This window comes from Chiloscyllium punctatum, chromosome 36 (assembly GCF_047496795.1).
Source record: "Chiloscyllium punctatum isolate Juve2018m chromosome 36, sChiPun1.3, whole genome shotgun sequence".
NCBI lineage: Eukaryota > Metazoa > Chordata > Chondrichthyes > Orectolobiformes > Hemiscylliidae > Chiloscyllium > Chiloscyllium punctatum.
Window position 1 is genome coordinate 28,693,343 of NC_092774.1, and position 21,406 is coordinate 28,714,748.

General features: G+C 47.4%; 4 non-coding genes across 4 annotated transcripts; all 4 read right to left on the reverse strand.

Annotated features, from left to right (window-relative positions):
- Positions 1-12,007: 12,007 nt before the first annotated feature.
- Positions 12,008-12,079, reverse strand: trnam-cau (transfer RNA methionine (anticodon CAU)). The gene has a single exon. It is a non-coding gene; the product is annotated as a tRNA-Met (tRNA).
- Positions 12,080-14,749: 2,670 nt separating this feature from the next.
- trnam-cau (transfer RNA methionine (anticodon CAU)) lies at positions 14,750-14,821 on the reverse strand. The gene has a single exon. It is a non-coding gene; the product is annotated as a tRNA-Met (tRNA).
- Positions 14,822-17,491: 2,670 nt separating this feature from the next.
- On the reverse strand, positions 17,492-17,563 carry trnam-cau (transfer RNA methionine (anticodon CAU)). The gene has a single exon. It is a non-coding gene; the product is annotated as a tRNA-Met (tRNA).
- Positions 17,564-20,233: 2,670 nt separating this feature from the next.
- trnam-cau (transfer RNA methionine (anticodon CAU)) lies at positions 20,234-20,305 on the reverse strand. Its single transcript has one exon. It is a non-coding gene; the product is annotated as a tRNA-Met (tRNA).
- Positions 20,306-21,406: the final 1,101 nt, after the last annotated feature.

A 21,406-nucleotide genomic window follows, 5' to 3' on the forward strand; every position in this document is an offset into this window, starting at 1 on the left:
TCCAGAGGGGGTGGCTGTTTTAATATGTTTCACTAGAGAAGTGTAGCACTGTCAGGTTATCCGTGGGTTTGTGGTACAGAGAAGTGCTGAGATACCCATCCTTGATAGAGCCGCATGTGTTCAAAAATGAGACAGATACTAAAGAGTGTGGCGAGTGTGATGTTGGGATGAAACTTGTTAATATCACAGTATCGTTGTTTCAGTGACTCCTCACCATGGGTCCAGAGGAAGAAATGTCATCAATATATCTGGTGTATAGTGTTGGTTGGAGGTCCTGTGCAGAAAAGAAGCCTTGTTCGAACCCCTGCTTGAAAATGTTGGCATACAGGGGTGAAAATTTGGTCCCCATGGCTGTTCTATGTGTCTGGATGAAGAACTGGTTGCCAAAGGTGAAAATGTTGTGGTTGAAAATGAAGCGGATGAGTTGTAGGACAGTGCTCAGAGATTGGCAGTTGTTGGTATTGAGTACTGAAGCTGTTACCGTGATGCCATCGTCATGAGGAATGCTGGTGTAGAGTACTGACACATCCACGGATTCAACTAGCCCATGGATGCTGAGCTTCTGGAAGGATTGAATCAGAAGTCTTGATGAATGCTGTCAGTTCACGGTTGTGCTCTTTGGTCAGATCAGCTGGTAGTTGCCTATCGTGTTCCTGGTCAGTTGTTTGTACACTTCCTTGCAGAAGTCCATTTATTCCGAATTACTCAAAAACTGCATAAATCCATGTAAAATTCTGTAGCTCCCACTTTAGAAATAGAATCAGTCTGACCTAACATTGGGACACAGACAGACTTTAATGTCTCACCTTCAATACATTATCTGAGCTGAGATGACAACTATAGTTAAAAGCTATCTTGAGAATGTAAGTTTAAAAAAGTTCTGGGATTTACAAATGAAGGAACCAAAACTAACATGGTCATCCCAGATGCAAGCTCACCTGCACACTTTAGCACAGCTGATCCACCCGAGAGTGCAGATCTTTGGACTGTGGGAGGAAGCCAGAACACCCAGAGGTAACCAACACAGACACAAGGGGGAGAACATGCCAAACTTCACACAGACACTCACCCAAGGGTGGAATCAAACCCAGGCTCCGAGCGTTATTAAGCAGCATTGCTAACCACTGAGCCACCATCCCACCCAGTGCTTTGAGGTTCTGCTTTGTCTTTGCAGCTTTTAACTTCTCATGTAGCCTCAGCAGAGGCTGTGTCCTGCTGACATTGTTGGAACACACCCATTGCACCGCCCTTTCCCACTTCTCCAGCCCAGAGCACAGCGGTCTTGAAACCTGGCATCAGATTCTGATGCCATCTGTGCTTCTGCTGCCAACTGCAGAGAACGGAGGCAATCGCCGTCACTATTCTGTCCCTTAGCTCCCCCTCCCTAACGTTGTTCTTACTCCCACCACCCCACAGTTAGCTCCTCTCCCCTTCAGCCTTCTCTCAGATCCCCTTTACCTGCCTGACCCAGGCTCACACCCTCCTGACCCTGTCCACTGATCCCATCAGAAGGCTCTGTCCAGAGGGAAAGACCATCTCCCGGAATACAAAGCATCTGATTAACTTTCTGCCTTGCCCTCCCAGCGTGTCAGCAACCTGGCTTCCAGCTCCACCTCTCTGAGCCGAAGGTCCTCCAAGTTGTGTTTGCCCTCGATCACATCATCCAGAGCCTTCCACCTTTTGTAAATCAAAAGACAAGTCTCACCCTGCCCCCTCCCGTGTCTATTGTGTAACTGCTTAATCATTTCTCGTGGCTGAGCAGAGACTGATAGCCAAGTTTGGAACCCATGAGGATGGCCTCCACCAGGACCTTGGGTTCATGTTACATTACAGGTGACCCCACTACACTGTACACATTCTGTCTCTCTGTCTCTCACACACAGCCATACATTCTCACATACTCACGCAGGCACTCTCTCAGATATACACGCTCTCTCAGATGCACACACATGTACCCACTCACACTCTCACCTACACACACATCCTCTCACAGACTTATACTCCTGCACACTCTCACTTTACCAAGCATGCACACACACAAACACACACTCTCTCAGATAGACTCTTGTGTATGCACACACTCACTCACTCTCATGCATGCACACATAGATAAGACCATGGGGTGCATTTGCATTTGCAGAATTATGTTTGTAGATACATTCTATTTTCTCGAAAAGTGCACAATCTGCAGACAGTCAATCCATGTAATATTTTATAAACTCCTACTTTGGGAACAGAATCAGTCTGACTCAAGACAGACTCGAACCTCACATCTTTCATGCATTGTCTGGGCTGAGATAGCACCTCTTTGTAAAACCTTAAGTTATCTCGATACTGTAACTGAAAAGAAGTTTTGGGATTTACATACTAATGAACTGAAACCTGCAACCCATTCTAAAGATGAAACACTTAACAGCAGTCGAGATTTGTTCAATATTTCATTTTGCTACAAATTCTGTGTCTTATGATCCTGCTGTACAGCTACCTGACAAAGGAGCAACATTCCGAAAGCTAGTGCTTCCAAATAAACCTGTTGGACTAGAACTGGATTTTTACCTTTGTTTCCAGTGAAGACAGCCCACCCCTCCCACTGCTGCCAGTAAACTTTACAATGCTGAGGAAACAATGAACCATCACTCCTGAAAAATGTACAATTCTAATACTACAAGCTACACGTTGACTGCTCCTTCTGATATAAGACATTGGAAACCTCGTGCCGGAGATTTAAAGAAATGAGCAGTTTTAAAAGAAAAACCTGTTGGATCTCATAGCCTTCAATGTCTGAGTCTGACGATAAGTTCACGTAACTTTTGTTGGGACCCAACTTTGTTGCAGCTTCAGATCGACCCAGCAAAAAGGTGCACAAAAAGTAGCTTTTTTTTTAAACACACACACACACGCACACACACACATACACACCCCTTCCCTGCATCCCACTTTCTTCACTATTGGTCAGCTGAGTTGTCCCTTTGTAATTCGATCCTTGGTGCAGCCTTAGCCTGGAGGAAGTATTGCTTCACTCAGCAATTGCAACCCATAGTCTGTATGCAAGTAAGATTCTCCCCACGCATTTGCAGTTGGGCTGTCAAGAATCAACCACACTGCTGTGGGTCTGGAGTCACATATAGGCCAGACCAGGGAAAGGATGCAGCTGGGACGACTGAGTGAGTCCTTTCCCCCAACGGCAGTTTCCTCCCCTAAATCATGAGTGAATCAGATTGGGGAGTTTGTTCCCCGAAAATGGTTTCATAATGAGATTCTGAACTCCAGATTTCTGACTGAACTCCAAATCCGCCATCTGCTTTGGTGAGATTCAAACCCGGGAGTCCCCAGAACTGGGTTATTAATGCAGTCGATAACGGCACTCGGCCGAAGTTCCTTCAATCCCCCGGGGATGGTAGGTGAACTCACTGATGTCTCTGCAGGTGGGAGGAGCGGGTGAAGCCCTTCCCGCACGGAGAGCAAGTGAACGGTCTCTTTGATCCTCCAAGCTGAGTAACTGGTGTGAAGTACTGTACTTTTCACAGTCACCGCACTGAATCTCCCTCATTCGGGTGTATCAGTATTCTTCCTGCCACACCAGGGTCCAAGCAGACAAAAGCAAACATTTCTTCTCGACTGGAATGGCTGCTGATATTCAAGTCCCAATGAATCAAGTGGCTCTCTCAGAAGCTGATGTATCTTTTGGTTTCAGATTTCTTTCCCCATGTCTTCCTGCAAAAGAAATCACAAAATAAGTCACGGTCAGTACAGTCAAATGAACATAACATCGGTGACAATTCCTTAGATTGCCAGATACCTGCTGATCATATATTATCCATGACACAGAAACCTGAAAACCCTCATTCAGCAAGGTAGCATGAGGTATATAAAGAGGAAAACTTCATTTAGGTGACAATGACCTGGAACAACCTTCCGACAAAGGTGCTGGAAATGGAGCTGAATCAATATGGATATGAAAATGAAATATCAAGGCTGCTTCAGGAAAGAAAGCCAGTAAAGTTGCCGAAAGACTTCCTGCTGACCTGTTCAGTAAAGATGAATACAAGAAATACAGGATGTAATTCCATTACTATATTAAAAGGTGAAAAATCATAGCCATGCAGCGTGTACAACAGCGAATATCACATATACACCATATGAAACAATCATAAAATCCCTGCAGTGCAGAAAGAGGCCATTTGGCCCATCGAGCCTACTCCGCCATTCTTTAAGATCATGGTTGATCTATCCATCATCTCAGCTCCTCTTACCTGCATTATCCTGACTACCCTAAATTCACCTACCATCCAAAATCCCATCGATTATCTTGAATATGCCTGTTTCTACTGCTTCCTTGGGCAAAGAATTCCATAGATTCACCACTCTCCAGGAAACGTAGTCCCTCCTCCTCTGCCTTAAACCTACCCCTAATTTTGTTACCTACTCTAACCCACCAGCAGAAACAACGACATACGATGGGTCTGGGTGGCATGCTGTTCGATGGGTCAGTGTGGACTTGATGGGTTGAATGGCCTCCCTCCACACTGTAGGGCTTCTATGATTTACTGCAGTTGTGTTTGCCCAGAACCACAGCTGCCACAACCTCCCAACTTCTGCAAATTGAAAGTCAAGTCCCACTCTGCCCTCTCATATGTGTGTTATCTAACTGCTTCATCGCTTCCAGTGAATAGAACCCACACCTCCCGCTGCTGCCAGTGACCTTTACAATGCTGATACAACAATGCAATACCTGCAGTACAGAAAATCGTAAGACTTCTGATGATACCAGTGACTGATTCACCGCTTCTTCTGATGCACAGCATTGGAAATACATTGTTGGGGGCTGAAAGAAATGAGCAGTTTAAAACAAAAACCCACCTAACCCTTCACTAGGCTTCCCGCTCAGGACACTTTACTTGAAACACTTCAACCCCACATGGCAACAAATTCCCACATTCCATCAAAATCCTGGATGTCCTCACTTTCTCAGTTGCTGTCTCTCAAATGAAAGATTTCATTGTAGCTTCTGCTCCCAGTAAGGACAAAATATCTTTGAAAGCTGCTCTGAAATTCCAGTCTTCACAACCATACTTCTGCTTTCCTTCAGTCCAAATTGTCTGTGCTGACCAGATATCCCAAATTAACATAGTCCCATTTGCCAGCACTTAGCCTATATCCCTCTCAATTCACCCTGTTACCAGATGCCATTTAAAATGCTGTAATTATACCAGCCTCCACCATTTCCTCTGGCAGCTCATTCCATGCTTGTATCACTCTCTGTGTGAGAAAGTTGTCCATAAGCTTCCTTTTAAATATTTCCCCTCTCACCTCAAATCTATGCCCTCTAGTGTTGGACTTCCCTACTATGTGGAAATGTTTTTGGCTATTCACCCTATCCATGCTCCTTATGCACTTCTATAAAGTCACCCCTCAGCCTCCAATGCTCCAGGGAAAACAGCCCCAGCCTATTCAGCCTCTCCCTATAGCTCAAACGCTCCAACTCTGGCAATAGCCTCGTAAATCTTTGTCAAACCCTTTCAAAGGTTCACAACACTTTTCCTGTAGCAGGGGAACCAGAACTGAACACAGTATTCCAAAAGTGGTCTAATTAATGTCCAGTACAGGGGCAACATGACCTCCGAACATCTGTACTGAAATGCACTGACCTATAAAGGCAATACACATCAAACACCTCCTTCGCAATCCTGTCTACCTGCGACTCCACTTTCAAGAAACTATGAACCAGCACTCCAAGGTATCTTTGGTCAACAACACTCCCCATTCACTTTGCAGATCCTGCCCTGATCTGCCTTTCCAAAATCAACATTTCAAAATGGGGTTGAGAAACGTATCAGTTGTGATTGAATGGTGGAGTAGATCTGATGGGCTGAATGGCCTAATTTCTGCACCTATGTCATATGGTCTCTTGCTGTCCTGGACACAGAGTGTGAGAATTGGGAGCAGGAATAGGTCATTTGGTCTTTCCAGTCGGCACCAGCATTGAACGGTTCACAACTGGATATAAATATACCGGCATCGAGGTGAACAGGGTGGGATTTTTTTTTCACTGTTGCATCGGAGGTTGAGAGATGACCTTAGAGAGGATTATAAAATCTTCAGGGGTATCGATGAGGTGAACAGCAGGTATTCTTTCCCTGGGATGGGTGTTTCAAGGTTAGGGAGCAAACTTTGAAGATGAGAGGAGAAATATTTGAAAAAGACATGAGGGGCACCTTTTTATTTTAAGACAGAGAATGGTTCTCATGTGGTATCAATGTCCAGAGGAGGTGGTGGATGCAGGTACAGTTACAGTGTTTAAAAGACATTTGGATAAGTACATATAATCATAGAGATGTACAGCATGGAAACAGACCCTTTCGGTCCAACCCGTCCATGCTGACCAGATATCCCAACCCAATCTAGTCCCACCTGCCAGCACCCGGCCCATATCCCTCCAAACCCTTCCTATTCATATACCCATCCAAATGCCTCTTAAATGTTGCAATTGTAATAGGAAAGGTTCAGAGAGTCTGGGCCAAACACTGGCAGGTTTGGACTAGTTTAGTTTCAGAACACAGTCAGCATGGACTAGTTGGACTTAATGGTCTGTTTCTGTGCTGTATGACTGTAACTGTTCTACACTGGTCTTAAAACCATTTTCTTACCTTCCCCCAATACCCATCCACTTCTTTGTTCTTCAAAGTCAAATGAACTCAGCCTTGAATACATTCAATGACTGACCTAACTGCAGGAAGACAACCCCACTTCTGAACTCAACTTCTCTTGCTAATATATCACTTGCCTTGCTGATTGCTTGCTGCTCCTGTCTGACAACTGGCAGTGACTGGTGTAGAAGGACGCTGAGGCCCCTTTGTCCATCCACACATCATTCCTGATGAAGGGCTCGTGCCCAAAACATTGACTCTCCTCCTCCTCAGTTGCTGCCGAACCTGCTGTGCTTTTTCAGCGTCACACTTTAAACATCAAAGATTATGGATTGTGTCACTGCATTTGCCATGTGTTTGCAAATAGAGACTCAGACCTGGATCAACTTTTCCAGAGTCTGTCCCCTCCCTCGATTCACTCTTTCCTTTCAGTTTCTGCAAGTTAACAATTGAACCCCAGAATGAAACAAAACATGGAAAAAATGGTGAGAAACAGACTGTTGTACTCACAAAAGTTAGGCAGAGGAAGGAAGTCACAGTCTGGGGTGAAGTTCACAGAAAAAGGAGCAGCAGCAGCTTCAGAGCTCACGGTCCAACCTCCACATTTCGACAATGGCCAGCTCTGATTGGCAGGAGGACCAGTCTCCTTCCGGTCCTACAAGGTTCTTCATTGGTCCATGGAAAGGAGCTGACGCGCAGTTTCTGCGGCCACCAAGGAATATGCGCAGTGCTTTGTTGACACTGGCGGTCATGCACATTGATTGCTGACACCGCGGAGCTGGCTCAGTGTGCAGGAATTTGTTACAAATTTTAAAGTTTAAAATCACAAAACACCAGGTTATAATCCAACAGACTTATTTGGAAGCACTAGCTTTCAGAGCGCTGCTCCTTCATCAGGTGGTTGTGGAGTATAAGATCGTAAGACACAGAATTTATGATCTTATTCTCCACAACCACATGATGAAGGAGCGGCGCTCCGAAAGCTGGTGCTTCCAAACAAGCCGATTGGACTGTATCCGGGTATTGTGTGTTTTTTAACTTCGTACACCCCAGTCCAACACGGGCACCTCCAGATCATGACAAATTTTAAGTGTCCAAATGCGAATACGAGATAAAAATACCAAAGCAATTTTTTGTCGAAATGTTTTTTTGCCCCTGTGCCTTGACATGTTCTTCCTTTTGCATTTTGTCTGGCTGCTCAACGTTTCTGTCTTTTCCCCAGGGTAGAGGTATTCCAAAACTACAGGGTAATGGTTTAGGGTGAGGGGAAAAGATTTTCAAAGATTTAAAAGACTAGGCATATAACATTCACTCCTTACAGGGCGAAAGTGAGGACTGCAGATGCTGGAGATTAGGGTCGAGAGTGTGGTGCTGGAAAAGCACAGCAGGTCAGGCAGCATCTGAGGAGCAGGAGAATCGAGGTTTCGGGCAAAACCCTTCATCAGGAAATAGCCATGGGGAACTGCAGGGCTGTAGCGTAATCGAGTGAGTCTAAGTGGGATCTGTTGGGAAGGTCGGTGTGAATGGCCTGCAGGGATGATATGCCTTAGCCATGCTTATATTGAGAAATGGTTGCCCCAAATCTGCTGTGGAAAGAGTGGGTTCCAGTTCGTGGGACACTTACACCAGTCCTGGGGAAGGTGGGATTTGTGCTGTCTTTCGCTTCCCATTCCGCCCCTTGTCCATTTTCTCCCCACCCACTGCTCCCGCCCTTTCTCCCCTCTTCACACTGCACCCCAATTCTCTCCCCAACCCTCTGAACCCCAGTTATTCTCTACTCCCCAACCTCTGTCCCCTCTCCATTTCTCTCCCTTCTCTACCACCACCAGTGCCCCCGCCCGTCCTTTCTCGTGCCTCAGCCCTCTTTGATCTAATGGCCGAGCAGAGGCTGATAGCCAAGTGGAGAACACATGAGGATGGCCTCAGCCGAGACCCTGGGTTCACGTCACACGACAGGAGACCCAGCGACACAATACACTCACACACACACAAGCACACTCTCTCACATACTCACACGCTCGTGCAGACTGTCTCTGATAGACATGCTCTCTCTCAGACACACAGTAATACATCTCCACAATCAAACCTACGCATCCACCATCTCACATGATTATACTCCATCTCTCTCTCTCTCTCTCACACACACACACACACACACACACTGTACCCAGCATGCACATGCACAAACGGTCTCTCTCATGCATGCACTCACATATAGAAGTCTTTGGGGGTGATTCTGCGTTTGCAGGGTTGTATATTTGGAAATAGAACCAGTCTCACTCAAGATTAGGATACAGATAGACCCTACCCTCACAGCTTTCATGCATTGTCTGACCTGAGGTGTCACCTCCGTTTATAGAACCTTAAGTTACTTGGAGAATGTGACTTTTAAAAAGTTCTGGGATTTACAGATGAATGAACCAACATCTACAACCCGTTTTAAAAGATGAAAGACTCAACAGCAATCTAGGTTTCTTCAATATATCATTTATGTTACATGACACTATAATCTTTTATTATATATTCTGTGTCTTATCATCGTCCTCCACAGCAACTACAGGTCCAAGGATATCTGTCCCAACTTTCCAATCTACCTTCAGAACTGACACTCCTCAGGCGCTGCACCATTCACGTCAACCTGTTCATACCCTGAGACCAACGAGCCACATGCCATGGGCGCAGCCAGCTCCAGAAGCAGCTGAGACTTGCTCAGTACGAAATACATTGTACGTTGCTCCCAGAATTTCAAGCAGCAACGAGTTTCAAGAACATCTGCCTCTCAGTCTGTCTCCCTGCTCCCAGGACACTGCTGTTTGTCCCGTCCCCAGGGACCGGGCTCTCTCCACTGGTGGATAATTGAACCATTTTGTTTCTCCTTCCAAGCTGTGCTGGTGGAAGGCAGAGCCCATTCGCTCTTCTGCTCTCTCTCCCTATCACTTGGGGGAGGAGACGTCATTGACACGAATCCATCAAATGGCAACTTTAAACTTGTTCCAAAGGTCTGTTCTCGGAGAAATGACAAGGTGATGTGGTATCGGGACAGGCAGAAATGGACACCGGAGACTCTTCCCTCAGGTAAATTGATATGAGTGCCTTCTTGTGCGACCTGTTTGGTGTTCAGAATTTGCCTTGACACAGCAATCCTGCAGAAAGTATTTTGTTACAAGGGCGTCTGTTTCTTTACCGCAGGAAATGGACAAAAACATCAAGTCATGTGTTTCTACTTCACCAGTTCATTACCATCTGAGGGAAGAGGTTTCACACTTGAGATCAGAACACAGCGACAGAAGAGGACAAGACAACTCAGAGCTCTCCAAGGGTGCCAGTGCAACTGTGTAAATCTGACCCTAACCACTCTCTGCACGAAAACGTTCTTCATAATGTCATTTTTACTTCCTTTCCTCAAGACTCTGCCTAATTGGGAACGATCCTTTCAGGCGTGGTACCATTTTCATGGTAATATTTTCTCTGTCTAGATCCCTCATGCCTTGGAAAACGTCAACTGGGCCAGATTTCAAACTTCTGTTCTCCAAGGAGAACTGTCCCAACTTTCCAATCTGCATTCATTATTGACATTCCTCATGCACGGCACAATTCACGACAACCTGTTCAGCGCTGTCTCCAATCACTTCAATTCCCCGCTTCCTGAAATTTCACTCTCAGATTTTAGCAATAACGCAGCTGGAGAATTCATTCAGACTCGGATTGTGTGGGCGAACAATCTGCAAAACATGTTCTAACTTTGAACAAATGTTTCCCTTCGCAGTGTTCACTGCAATGGTAGCTCAGCCCCATCCCCTACTTCTGGCAATCCGATCTCGTTTAACGAAGATGCTTTTGTGGAAAAGTGATCTAGCACTTTTGCGGTTCAGCTGTTTCCCTCTCTCTGAATCCCTTGGGGGAGAGGTGTCAGTTTCACTAAAAAGGCCCTGACCTTGCGGTTGCCTGCCACTTTAACACATCACCCTGTTCCCTGGCCAACATCCCTGTCTCAGGCTTGCAGCAGTGTTCGAGCTCCAGATGAAAGAACAACATCTCATTTTCCACTTGGAGACCTTACAGCCCTCCGGTCTTCAATATCGAGTTCTATAACTATAGGGCCTGAACTCCCCCATGTCCTTGACCCCTACCACACAAAAGACTCCTGTTTATCACCTCGTCTGCTATGACACACGACGTATTGTTAGCCACTAACAGTCTCCATTAACAGTTATTCGCATTCTCACGCGGATCGTTATTCACTCCTACGTCCTGCCTATTGTTCTCTCTCTGAGCTGGCGGCAAACACAGCAATGAACATTGGAGACTCTGAGCCAGCTGAAACTTGCTCAGTGTGAAGTACATTCCACATTGCTGCAAGAATTGCAAGCAGCAAAGCCTTTCCAGAACATCTGCTTGTCATTCTGTCCCCGGGGGGGCTGATGTTTGTCTCATCCCCAGGAACTGGACTATCTCCACTGGCGGATAATTAAACCATTTTATTTCTACTTGCACGTTGTTCTGGGGGGAGGGGGGTGGGGGAATGTAGGGTTGGGGGAGGGTAAGAGTCCATTCGCTCTTCTGCTTTCTCTCCCTCTTTCTCTCTCTCTCTCTCTCTGAAACTCTTGGGGTGAGAGGTGTCAGTTACATTAATGCGGGGAACATGAACAACTTTGATTGTGAACTTTCTCCAAAGGTCTGTTATCGGAGAGACAGAAAGATGCTGTGCTGGCAGGACAGAGAGAAATGAACACCGAGGACTCTTCGCCCAGGTAAATTCACATTGTTGTGCAGCCTGCTTGGTGTTCAGAAATCGTCTTCACGCAGCAATCTTACAGAAAGTCTATTGCAAAGCGGGCATCGCTTTCTTTGCTGCGACCGCGCAGCAGTTAACATCTGAGCCCCAAGTGTCCCAGATGAAGAGAATCCGAGTGAAACCTTCACTCACTGAGAGTCATCCCCACCGCCCTGAGCTGAGGGACTGCAGGCAGTCCAACACGGAAGGGACGGTTAAAAATGAACCATTTTTGCTCCCTCAGCAACACGTAGCATCATTCTCGCGCAGACAGAAGCCATTCAGCCCATGGATTCCACGGCGACTGTCTGTCACTTGTCTCTCTCTCTCTCTCTGAGGTTATTCACAATCGGTGGTATCCGTCCAAAAAGTGGGGGACGATGTCTGAGTTTCAACTTTAACAGCTCATTAGCATCGTAGAGAACCGGTTTTGCGATTCAGTTCAGAGGAAACCGACCAAGAACAGAATACCACTGAGACCTCTAAAACCCATGCCGTTTGAATGGAGTGGATCGATATGAACATATCGGCAAGTAGATGCAAAGGCAGCGTGCTGAAGGAAGCAGATCAAGGTGACAGTGAACGATAGCAGAGGATGGTTTCGATCCATCGACCTCTGGGTTATGGGCCCAGCACGCTCCCGCTGCGCCACTCTGCTGCCGCTTGGTAAGCTGGTTGCACAGAACACTTCAGGCTGTTGTCTGGCACGCTGCAGGCACCTTCGAGCCTGATGTCAAAGACCTCCACTGCTGTCGTGTGATATGCTGTTTCGCAGACGTATGGAGGCTGTGTAAATATAAACTTTTTTCTAAATTCCCACATTCTGTCGGTCGAACTGTGATTTCACACTGAATCACAACATGTGTCACAGCGCAGACGGAGGCTCTGCGGCCCACCTTCGCTCTGCTGGTTCTACACTTAAGTAAACGTGTGACTCTAGTCGTTTCATTCTCTCGCCTTCTCAGCGGAAATCTGCACATCTGAACGTGACCACCGAATTCCCTTTTGGGTCCATTGAATCTTCCTCTTTGTCAATGTCAGACAGGGACTTACTGACCCTCACCACTCCCTGTACGAAAACGTTCTTCCTAATGTCACTTTTACTTCTTTTCCTCGTGACTTAAAATTCTGCCGAATCGTTATGGATCCTTTCAGGCGTGGGAGCATTTTCACAACATTATTTCCTGTTTCTAGGTCCCTCATGACTTGGAAAAGTTCGGTTCTCCGAGGAGAGCTGTCCCAATTTTCCAATCTACCTTGATTGCTGACATTCCTCAAACACCGCACCACTCACGTCAACCGGTTGAGCACTATGGTAAAAACAATGACTGCAGATGCTGGAAACCAGATTCTGGATTAGTGGTGCTGGAAGAGCACAGCAGTTCAGGCAGCATCCAAGTAGCTTGTTGAACACGATCTCCAACCATTTCATTTCTCTGTTTTCTGCCTCATTCGTACTCCAGGCAGCCCACGCTGGTTTCACGAAGGTGCTTTTTGAGAAAGTTAATCAGGCAGTTTTGCACAAGTCAAGTTTAAAAAAAAAACACGGGCTCGTCCGGGATTTGAACCCGGGACCTCTCGCAAATCAGCGCAGGAACAGACCCTAAGCGAGAATCATACGCCTAGACCAACGAGCCAGAAAGCACGCGCGTAAGTAATGCCCCAGACCTCTTGAGCGACCTGAGACATGCTCAGTATGAAGTACATTTGAGATTGCTCTCAGAATTGCAAGCGGCAAAGACTTTCCCGAACAGTTGCTTCTCATCCAGTCTCCCTGCTGCTATTTCATTCCACCGCATTCGCTGCTCACAGTGTCGTTTGCCCAACGTAGCATGAAGCATAAACTGGGTGACTGCTTCGCAGAACATCCCGCTTCTGCCCGCAGAAACTCAAGGCCCTGACCTTGCGGTTGCCTGCCACTTTAACACATCACCCTGTTCCCTGGCCAACATCCCTGTCTCAGGCTTGCAGCAGTGTTCGAGCTCCAGATGAAAGAACAACATCTCATTTTCCACTTGGAGACCTTACAGCCCTCCGGTCTTCAATATCGAGTTCTATAACTATAGGGCCTGAACTCCCCCATGTCCTTGACCCCTACCACACAAAAGACTCCTGTTTATCACCTCGTCTGCTATGACACACGACGTATTGTTAGCCACTAACAGTCTCCATTAACAGTTATTCGCATTCTCACGCGGATCGTTATTCACTCCTACGTCCTGCCTATTGTTCTCTCTCTGAGCTGGCGGCAAACACAGCAATGAACATTGGAGACTCTGAGCCAGCTGAAACTTGCTCAGTGTGAAGTACATTCCACATTGCTGCAAGAATTGCAAGCAGCAAAGCCTTTCCAGAACATCTGCTTGTCATTCTGTCCCCGGGGGGGCTGATGTTTGTCTCATCCCCAGGAACTGGACTATCTCCACTGGCGGATAATTAAACCATTTTATTTCTACTTGCACGTTGTTCTGGGGGGAGGGGGGTGGGGGAATGTAGGGTTGGGGGAGGGTAAGAGTCCATTCGCTCTTCTGCTTTCTCTCCCTCTTTCTCTCTCTCTCTCTCTCTGAAACTCTTGGGGTGAGAGGTGTCAGTTACATTAATGCGGGGAACATGAACAACTTTGATTGTGAACTTTCTCCAAAGGTCTGTTATCGGAGAGACAGAAAGATGCTGTGCTGGCAGGACAGAGAGAAATGAACACCGAGGACTCTTCGCCCAGGTAAATTCACATTGTTGTGCAGCCTGCTTGGTGTTCAGAAATCGTCTTCACGCAGCAATCTTACAGAAAGTCTATTGCAAAGCGGGCATCGCTTTCTTTGCTGCGACCGCGCAGCAGTTAACATCTGAGCCCCAAGTGTCCCAGATGAAGAGAATCCGAGTGAAACCTTCACTCACTGAGAGTCATCCCCACCGCCCTGAGCTGAGGGACTGCAGGCAGTCCAACACGGAAGGGACGGTTAAAAATGAACCATTTTTGCTCCCTCAGCAACACGTAGCATCATTCTCGCGCAGACAGAAGCCATTCAGCCCATGGATTCCACGGCGACTGTCTGTCACTTGTCTCTCTCTCTCTCTCTGAGGTTATTCACAATCGGTGGTATCCGTCCAAAAAGTGGGGGACGATGTCTGAGTTTCAACTTTAACAGCTCATTAGCATCGTAGAGAACCGGTTTTGCGATTCAGTTCAGAGGAAACCGACCAAGAACAGAATACCACTGAGACCTCTAAAACCCATGCCGTTTGAATGGAGTGGATCGATATGAACATATCGGCAAGTAGATGCAAAGGCAGCGTGCTGAAGGAAGCAGATCAAGGTGACAGTGAACGATAGCAGAGGATGGTTTCGATCCATCGACCTCTGGGTTATGGGCCCAGCACGCTCCCGCTGCGCCACTCTGCTGCCGCTTGGTAAGCTGGTTGCACAGAACACTTCAGGCTGTTGTCTGGCACGCTGCAGGCACCTTCGAGCCTGATGTCAAAGACCTCCACTGCTGTCGTGTGATATGCTGTTTCGCAGACGTATGGAGGCTGTGTAAATATAAACTTTTTTCTAAATTCCCACATTCTGTCGGTCGAACTGTGATTTCACACTGAATCACAACATGTGTCACAGCGCAGACGGAGGCTCTGCGGCCCACCTTCGCTCTGCTGGTTCTACACTTAAGTAAACGTGTGACTCTAGTCGTTTCATTCTCTCGCCTTCTCAGCGGAAATCTGCACATCTGAACGTGACCACCGAATTCCCTTTTGGGTCCATTGAATCTTCCTCTTTGTCAATGTCAGACAGGGACTTACTGACCCTCACCACTCCCTGTACGAAAACGTTCTTCCTAATGTCACTTTTACTTCTTTTCCTCGTGACTTAAAATTCTGCCGAATCGTTATGGATCCTTTCAGGCGTGGGAGCATTTTCACAACATTATTTCCTGTTTCTAGGTCCCTCATGACTTGGAAAAGTTCGGTTCTCCGAGGAGAGCTGTCCCAATTTTCCAATCTACCTTGATTGCTGACATTCCTCAAACACCGCACCACTCACGTCAACCGGTTGAGCACTATGGTAAAAACAATGACTGCAGATGCTGGAAACCAGATTCTGGATTAGTGGTGCTGGAAGAGCACAGCAGTTCAGGCAGCATCCAAGTAGCTTGTTGAACACGATCTCCAACCATTTCATTTCTCTGTTTTCTGCCTCATTCGTACTCCAGGCAGCCCACGCTGGTTTCACGAAGGTGCTTTTTGAGAAAGTTAATCAGGCAGTTTTGCACAAGTCAAGTTTAAAAAAAAAACACGGGCTCGTCCGGGATTTGAACCCGGGACCTCTCGCAAATCAGCGCAGGAACAGACCCTAAGCGAGAATCATACGCCTAGACCAACGAGCCAGAAAGCACGCGCGTAAGTAATGCCCCAGACCTCTTGAGCGACCTGAGACATGCTCAGTATGAAGTACATTTGAGATTGCTCTCAGAATTGCAAGCGGCAAAGACTTTCCCGAACAGTTGCTTCTCATCCAGTCTCCCTGCTGCTATTTCATTCCACCGCATTCGCTGCTCACAGTGTCGTTTGCCCAACGTAGCATGAAGCATAAACTGGGTGACTGCTTCGCAGAACATCCCGCTTCTGCCCGCAGAAACTCAAGGCCCTGACCTTGCGGTTGCCTGCCACTTTAACACATCACCCTGTTCCCTGGCCAACATCCCTGTCTCAGGCTTGCAGCAGTGTTCGAGCTCCAGATGAAAGAACAACATCTCATTTTCCACTTGGAGACCTTACAGCCCTCCGGTCTTCAATATCGAGTTCTATAACTATAGGGCCTGAACTCCCCCATGTCCTTGACCCCTACCACACAAAAGACTCCTGTTTATCACCTCGTCTGCTATGACACACGACGTATTGTTAGCCACTAACAGTCTCCATTAACAGTTATTCGCATTCTCACGCGGATCGTTATTCACTCCTACGTCCTGCCTATTGTTCTCTCTCTGAGCTGGCGGCAAACACAGCAATGAACATTGGAGACTCTGAGCCAGCTGAAACTTGCTCAGTGTGAAGTACATTCCACATTGCTGCAAGAATTGCAAGCAGCAAAGCCTTTCCAGAACATCTGCTTGTCATTCTGTCCCCGGGGGGGCTGATGTTTGTCTCATCCCCAGGAACTGGACTATCTCCACTGGCGGATAATTAAACCATTTTATTTCTACTTGCACGTTGTTCTGGGGGGAGGGGGGTGGGGGAATGTAGGGTTGGGGGAGGGTAAGAGTCCATTCGCTCTTCTGCTTTCTCTCCCTCTTTCTCTCTCTCTCTCTCTCTGAAACTCTTGGGGTGAGAGGTGTCAGTTACATTAATGCGGGGAACATGAACAACTTTGATTGTGAACTTTCTCCAAAGGTCTGTTATCGGAGAGACAGAAAGATGCTGTGCTGGCAGGACAGAGAGAAATGAACACCGAGGACTCTTCGCCCAGGTAAATTCACATTGTTGTGCAGCCTGCTTGGTGTTCAGAAATCGTCTTCACGCAGCAATCTTACAGAAAGTCTATTGCAAAGCGGGCATCGCTTTCTTTGCTGCGACCGCGCAGCAGTTAACATCTGAGCCCCAAGTGTCCCAGATGAAGAGAATCCGAGTGAAACCTTCACTCACTGAGAGTCATCCCCACCGCCCTGAGCTGAGGGACTGCAGGCAGTCCAACACGGAAGGGACGGTTAAAAATGAACCATTTTTGCTCCCTCAGCAACACGTAGCATCATTCTCGCGCAGACAGAAGCCATTCAGCCCATGGATTCCACGGCGACTGTCTGTCACTTGTCTCTCTCTCTCTCTCTGAGGTTATTCACAATCGGTGGTATCCGTCCAAAAAGTGGGGGACGATGTCTGAGTTTCAACTTTAACAGCTCATTAGCATCGTAGAGAACCGGTTTTGCGATTCAGTTCAGAGGAAACCGACCAAGAACAGAATACCACTGAGACCTCTAAAACCCATGCCGTTTGAATGGAGTGGATCGATATGAACATATCGGCAAGTAGATGCAAAGGCAGCGTGCTGAAGGAAGCAGATCAAGGTGACAGTGAACGATAGCAGAGGATGGTTTCGATCCATCGACCTCTGGGTTATGGGCCCAGCACGCTCCCGCTGCGCCACTCTGCTGCCGCTTGGTAAGCTGGTTGCACAGAACACTTCAGGCTGTTGTCTGGCACGCTGCAGGCACCTTCGAGCCTGATGTCAAAGACCTCCACTGCTGTCGTGTGATATGCTGTTTCGCAGACGTATGGAGGCTGTGTAAATATAAACTTTTTTCTAAATTCCCACATTCTGTCGGTCGAACTGTGATTTCACACTGAATCACAACATGTGTCACAGCGCAGACGGAGGCTCTGCGGCCCACCTTCGCTCTGCTGGTTCTACACTTAAGTAAACGTGTGACTCTAGTCGTTTCATTCTCTCGCCTTCTCAGCGGAAATCTGCACATCTGAACGTGACCACCGAATTCCCTTTTGGGTCCATTGAATCTTCCTCTTTGTCAATGTCAGACAGGGACTTACTGACCCTCACCACTCCCTGTACGAAAACGTTCTTCCTAATGTCACTTTTACTTCTTTTCCTCGTGACTTAAAATTCTGCCGAATCGTTATGGATCCTTTCAGGCGTGGGAGCATTTTCACAACATTATTTCCTGTTTCTAGGTCCCTCATGACTTGGAAAAGTTCGGTTCTCCGAGGAGAGCTGTCCCAATTTTCCAATCTACCTTGATTGCTGACATTCCTCAAACACCGCACCACTCACGTCAACCGGTTGAGCACTATGGTAAAAACAATGACTGCAGATGCTGGAAACCAGATTCTGGATTAGTGGTGCTGGAAGAGCACAGCAGTTCAGGCAGCATCCAAGTAGCTTGTTGAACACGATCTCCAACCATTTCATTTCTCTGTTTTCTGCCTCATTCGTACTCCAGGCAGCCCACGCTGGTTTCACGAAGGTGCTTTTTGAGAAAGTTAATCAGGCAGTTTTGCACAAGTCAAGTTTAAAAAAAAAACACGGGCTCGTCCGGGATTTGAACCCGGGACCTCTCGCAAATCAGCGCAGGAACAGACCCTAAGCGAGAATCATACGCCTAGACCAACGAGCCAGAAAGCACGCGCGTAAGTAATGCCCCAGACCTCTTGAGCGACCTGAGACATGCTCAGTATGAAGTACATTTGAGATTGCTCTCAGAATTGCAAGCGGCAAAGACTTTCCCGAACAGTTGCTTCTCATCCAGTCTCCCTGCTGCTATTTCATTCCACCGCATTCTCCGCTCACAGTGTCGTTTGCCCAACGTAGCATGAAGCATAAACTGGGTGACTGCTTCGCAGAACATCCCGCTTCTGCCCGCAGAAACTCAAGGCCCTGACCTTGCGGTTGCCTGCCACTTTAACACATCACCCTGTTCCCTGGCCAACATCCCTGTCTCAGGCTTGCAGCAGTGTTCGAGCTCCAGATGAAAGAACAACATCTCATTTTCCACTTGGAGACCTTACAGCCCTCCGGTCTTCAATATCGAGTTCTATAACTATAGGGCCTGAACTCCCCCATGTCCTTGACCCCTACCACACAAAAGACTCCTGTTTATCACCTCGTCTGCTATGACACACGACGTATTGTTAGCCACTAACAGTCTCCATTAACAGTTATTCGCATTCTCACGCGGATCGTTATTCACTCCTACGTCCTGCCTATTGTTCTCTCTCTGAGCTGGCGGCAAACACAGCAATGAACATTGGAGACTCTGAGCCAGCTGAAACTTGCTCAGTGTGAAGTACATTCCACATTGCTGCAAGAATTGCAAGCAGCAAAGCCTTTCCAGAACATCTGCTTGTCATTCTGTCCCCGGGGGGGCTGATGTTTGTCTCATCCCCAGGAACTGGACTATCTCCACTGGCGGATAATTAAACCATTTTATTTCTACTTGCACGTTGTTCTGGGGGGAGGGGGGTGGGGGAATGTAGGGTTGGGGGAGGGTAAGAGTCCATTCGCTCTTCTGCTTTCTCTCCCTCTTTCTCTCTCTCTCTCTCTCTGAAACTCTTGGGGTGAGAGGTGTCAGTTACATTAATGCGGGGAACATGAACAACTTTGATTGTGAACTTTCTCCAAAGGTCTGTTATCGGAGAGACAGAAAGATGCTGTGCTGGCAGGACAGAGAGAAATGAACACCGAGGACTCTTCGCCCAGGTAAATTCACATTGTTGTGCAGCCTGCTTGGTGTTCAGAAATCGTCTTCACGCAGCAATCTTACAGAAAGTCTATTGCAAAGCGGGCATCGCTTTCTTTGCTGCGACCGCGCAGCAGTTAACATCTGAGCCCCAAGTGTCCCAGATGAAGAGAATCCGAGTGAAACCTTCACTCACTGAGAGTCATCCCCACCGCCCTGAGCTGAGGGACTGCAGGCAGTCCAACACGGAAGGGACGGTTAAAAATGAACCATTTTTGCTCCCTCAGCAACACGTAGCATCATTCTCGCGCAGACAGAAGCCATTCAGCCCATGGATTCCACGGCGACTGTCTGTCACTTGTCTCTCTCTCTCTCTCTGAGGTTATTCACAATCGGTGGTATCCGTCCAAAAAGTGGGGGACGATGTCTGAGTTTCAACTTTAACAGCTCATTAGCATCGTAGAGAACCGGTTTTGCGATTCAGTTCAGAGGAAACCGACCAAGAACAGAATACCACTGAGACCTCTAAAACCCATGCCGTTTGAATGGAGTGGATCGATATGAACATATCGGCAAGTAGATGCAAAGGCAGCGTGCTGAAGGAAGCAGATCAAGGTGACAGTGAACGATAGCAGAGGATGGTTTCGATCCATCGACCTCTGGGTTATGGGCCCAGCACGCTCCCGCTGCGCCACTCTGCTGCCGCTTGGTAAGCTGGTTGCACAGAACACTTCAGGCTGTTGTCTGGCACGCTGCAGGCACCTTCGAGCCTGATGTCAAAGACCTCCACTGCTGTCGTGTGATATGCTGTTTCGCAGACGTATGGAGGCTGTGTAAATATAAACTTTTTTCTAAATTCCCACATTCTGTCGGTCGAACTGTGATTTCACACTGAATCACAACATGTGTCACAGCGCAGACGGAGGCTCTGCGGCCCACCTTCGCTCTGCTGGTTCTACACTTAAGTAAACGTGTGACTCTAGTCGTTTCATTCTCTCGCCTTCTCAGCGGAAATCTGCACATCTGAACGTGACCACCGAATTCCCTTTTGGGTCCATTGAATCTTCCTCTTTGTCAATGTCAGACAGGGACTTACTGACCCTCACCACTCCCTGTACGAAAACGTTCTTCCTAATGTCACTTTTACTTCTTTTCCTCGTGACTTAAAATTCTGCCGAATCGTTATGGATCCTTTCAGGCGTGGGAGCATTTTCACAACATTATTTCCTGTTTCTAGGTCCCTCATGACTTGGAAAAGTTCGGTTCTCCGAGGAGAGCTGTCCCAATTTTCCAATCTACCTTGATTGCTGACATTCCTCAAACACCGCACCACTCACGTCAACCGGTTGAGCACTATGGTAAAAACAATGACTGCAGATGCTGGAAACCAGATTCTGGATTAGTGGTGCTGGAAGAGCACAGCAGTTCAGGCAGCATCCAAGTAGCTTGTTGAACACGATCTCCAACCATTTCATTTCTCTGTTTTCTGCCTCATTCGTACTCCAGGCAGCCCACGCTGGTTTCACGAAGGTGCTTTTTGAGAAAGTTAATCAGGCAGTTTTGCACAAGTCAAGTTTAAAAAAAAAACACGGGCTCGTCCGGGATTTGAACCCGGGACCTCTCGCAAATCAGCGCAGGAACAGACCCTAAGCGAGAATCATACGCCTAGACCAACGAGCCAGAAAGCACGCGCGTAAGTAATGCCCCAGACCTCTTGAGCGACCTGAGACATGCTCAGTATGAAGTACATTTGAGATTGCTCTCAGAATTGCAAGCGGCAAAGACTTTCCCGAACAGTTGCT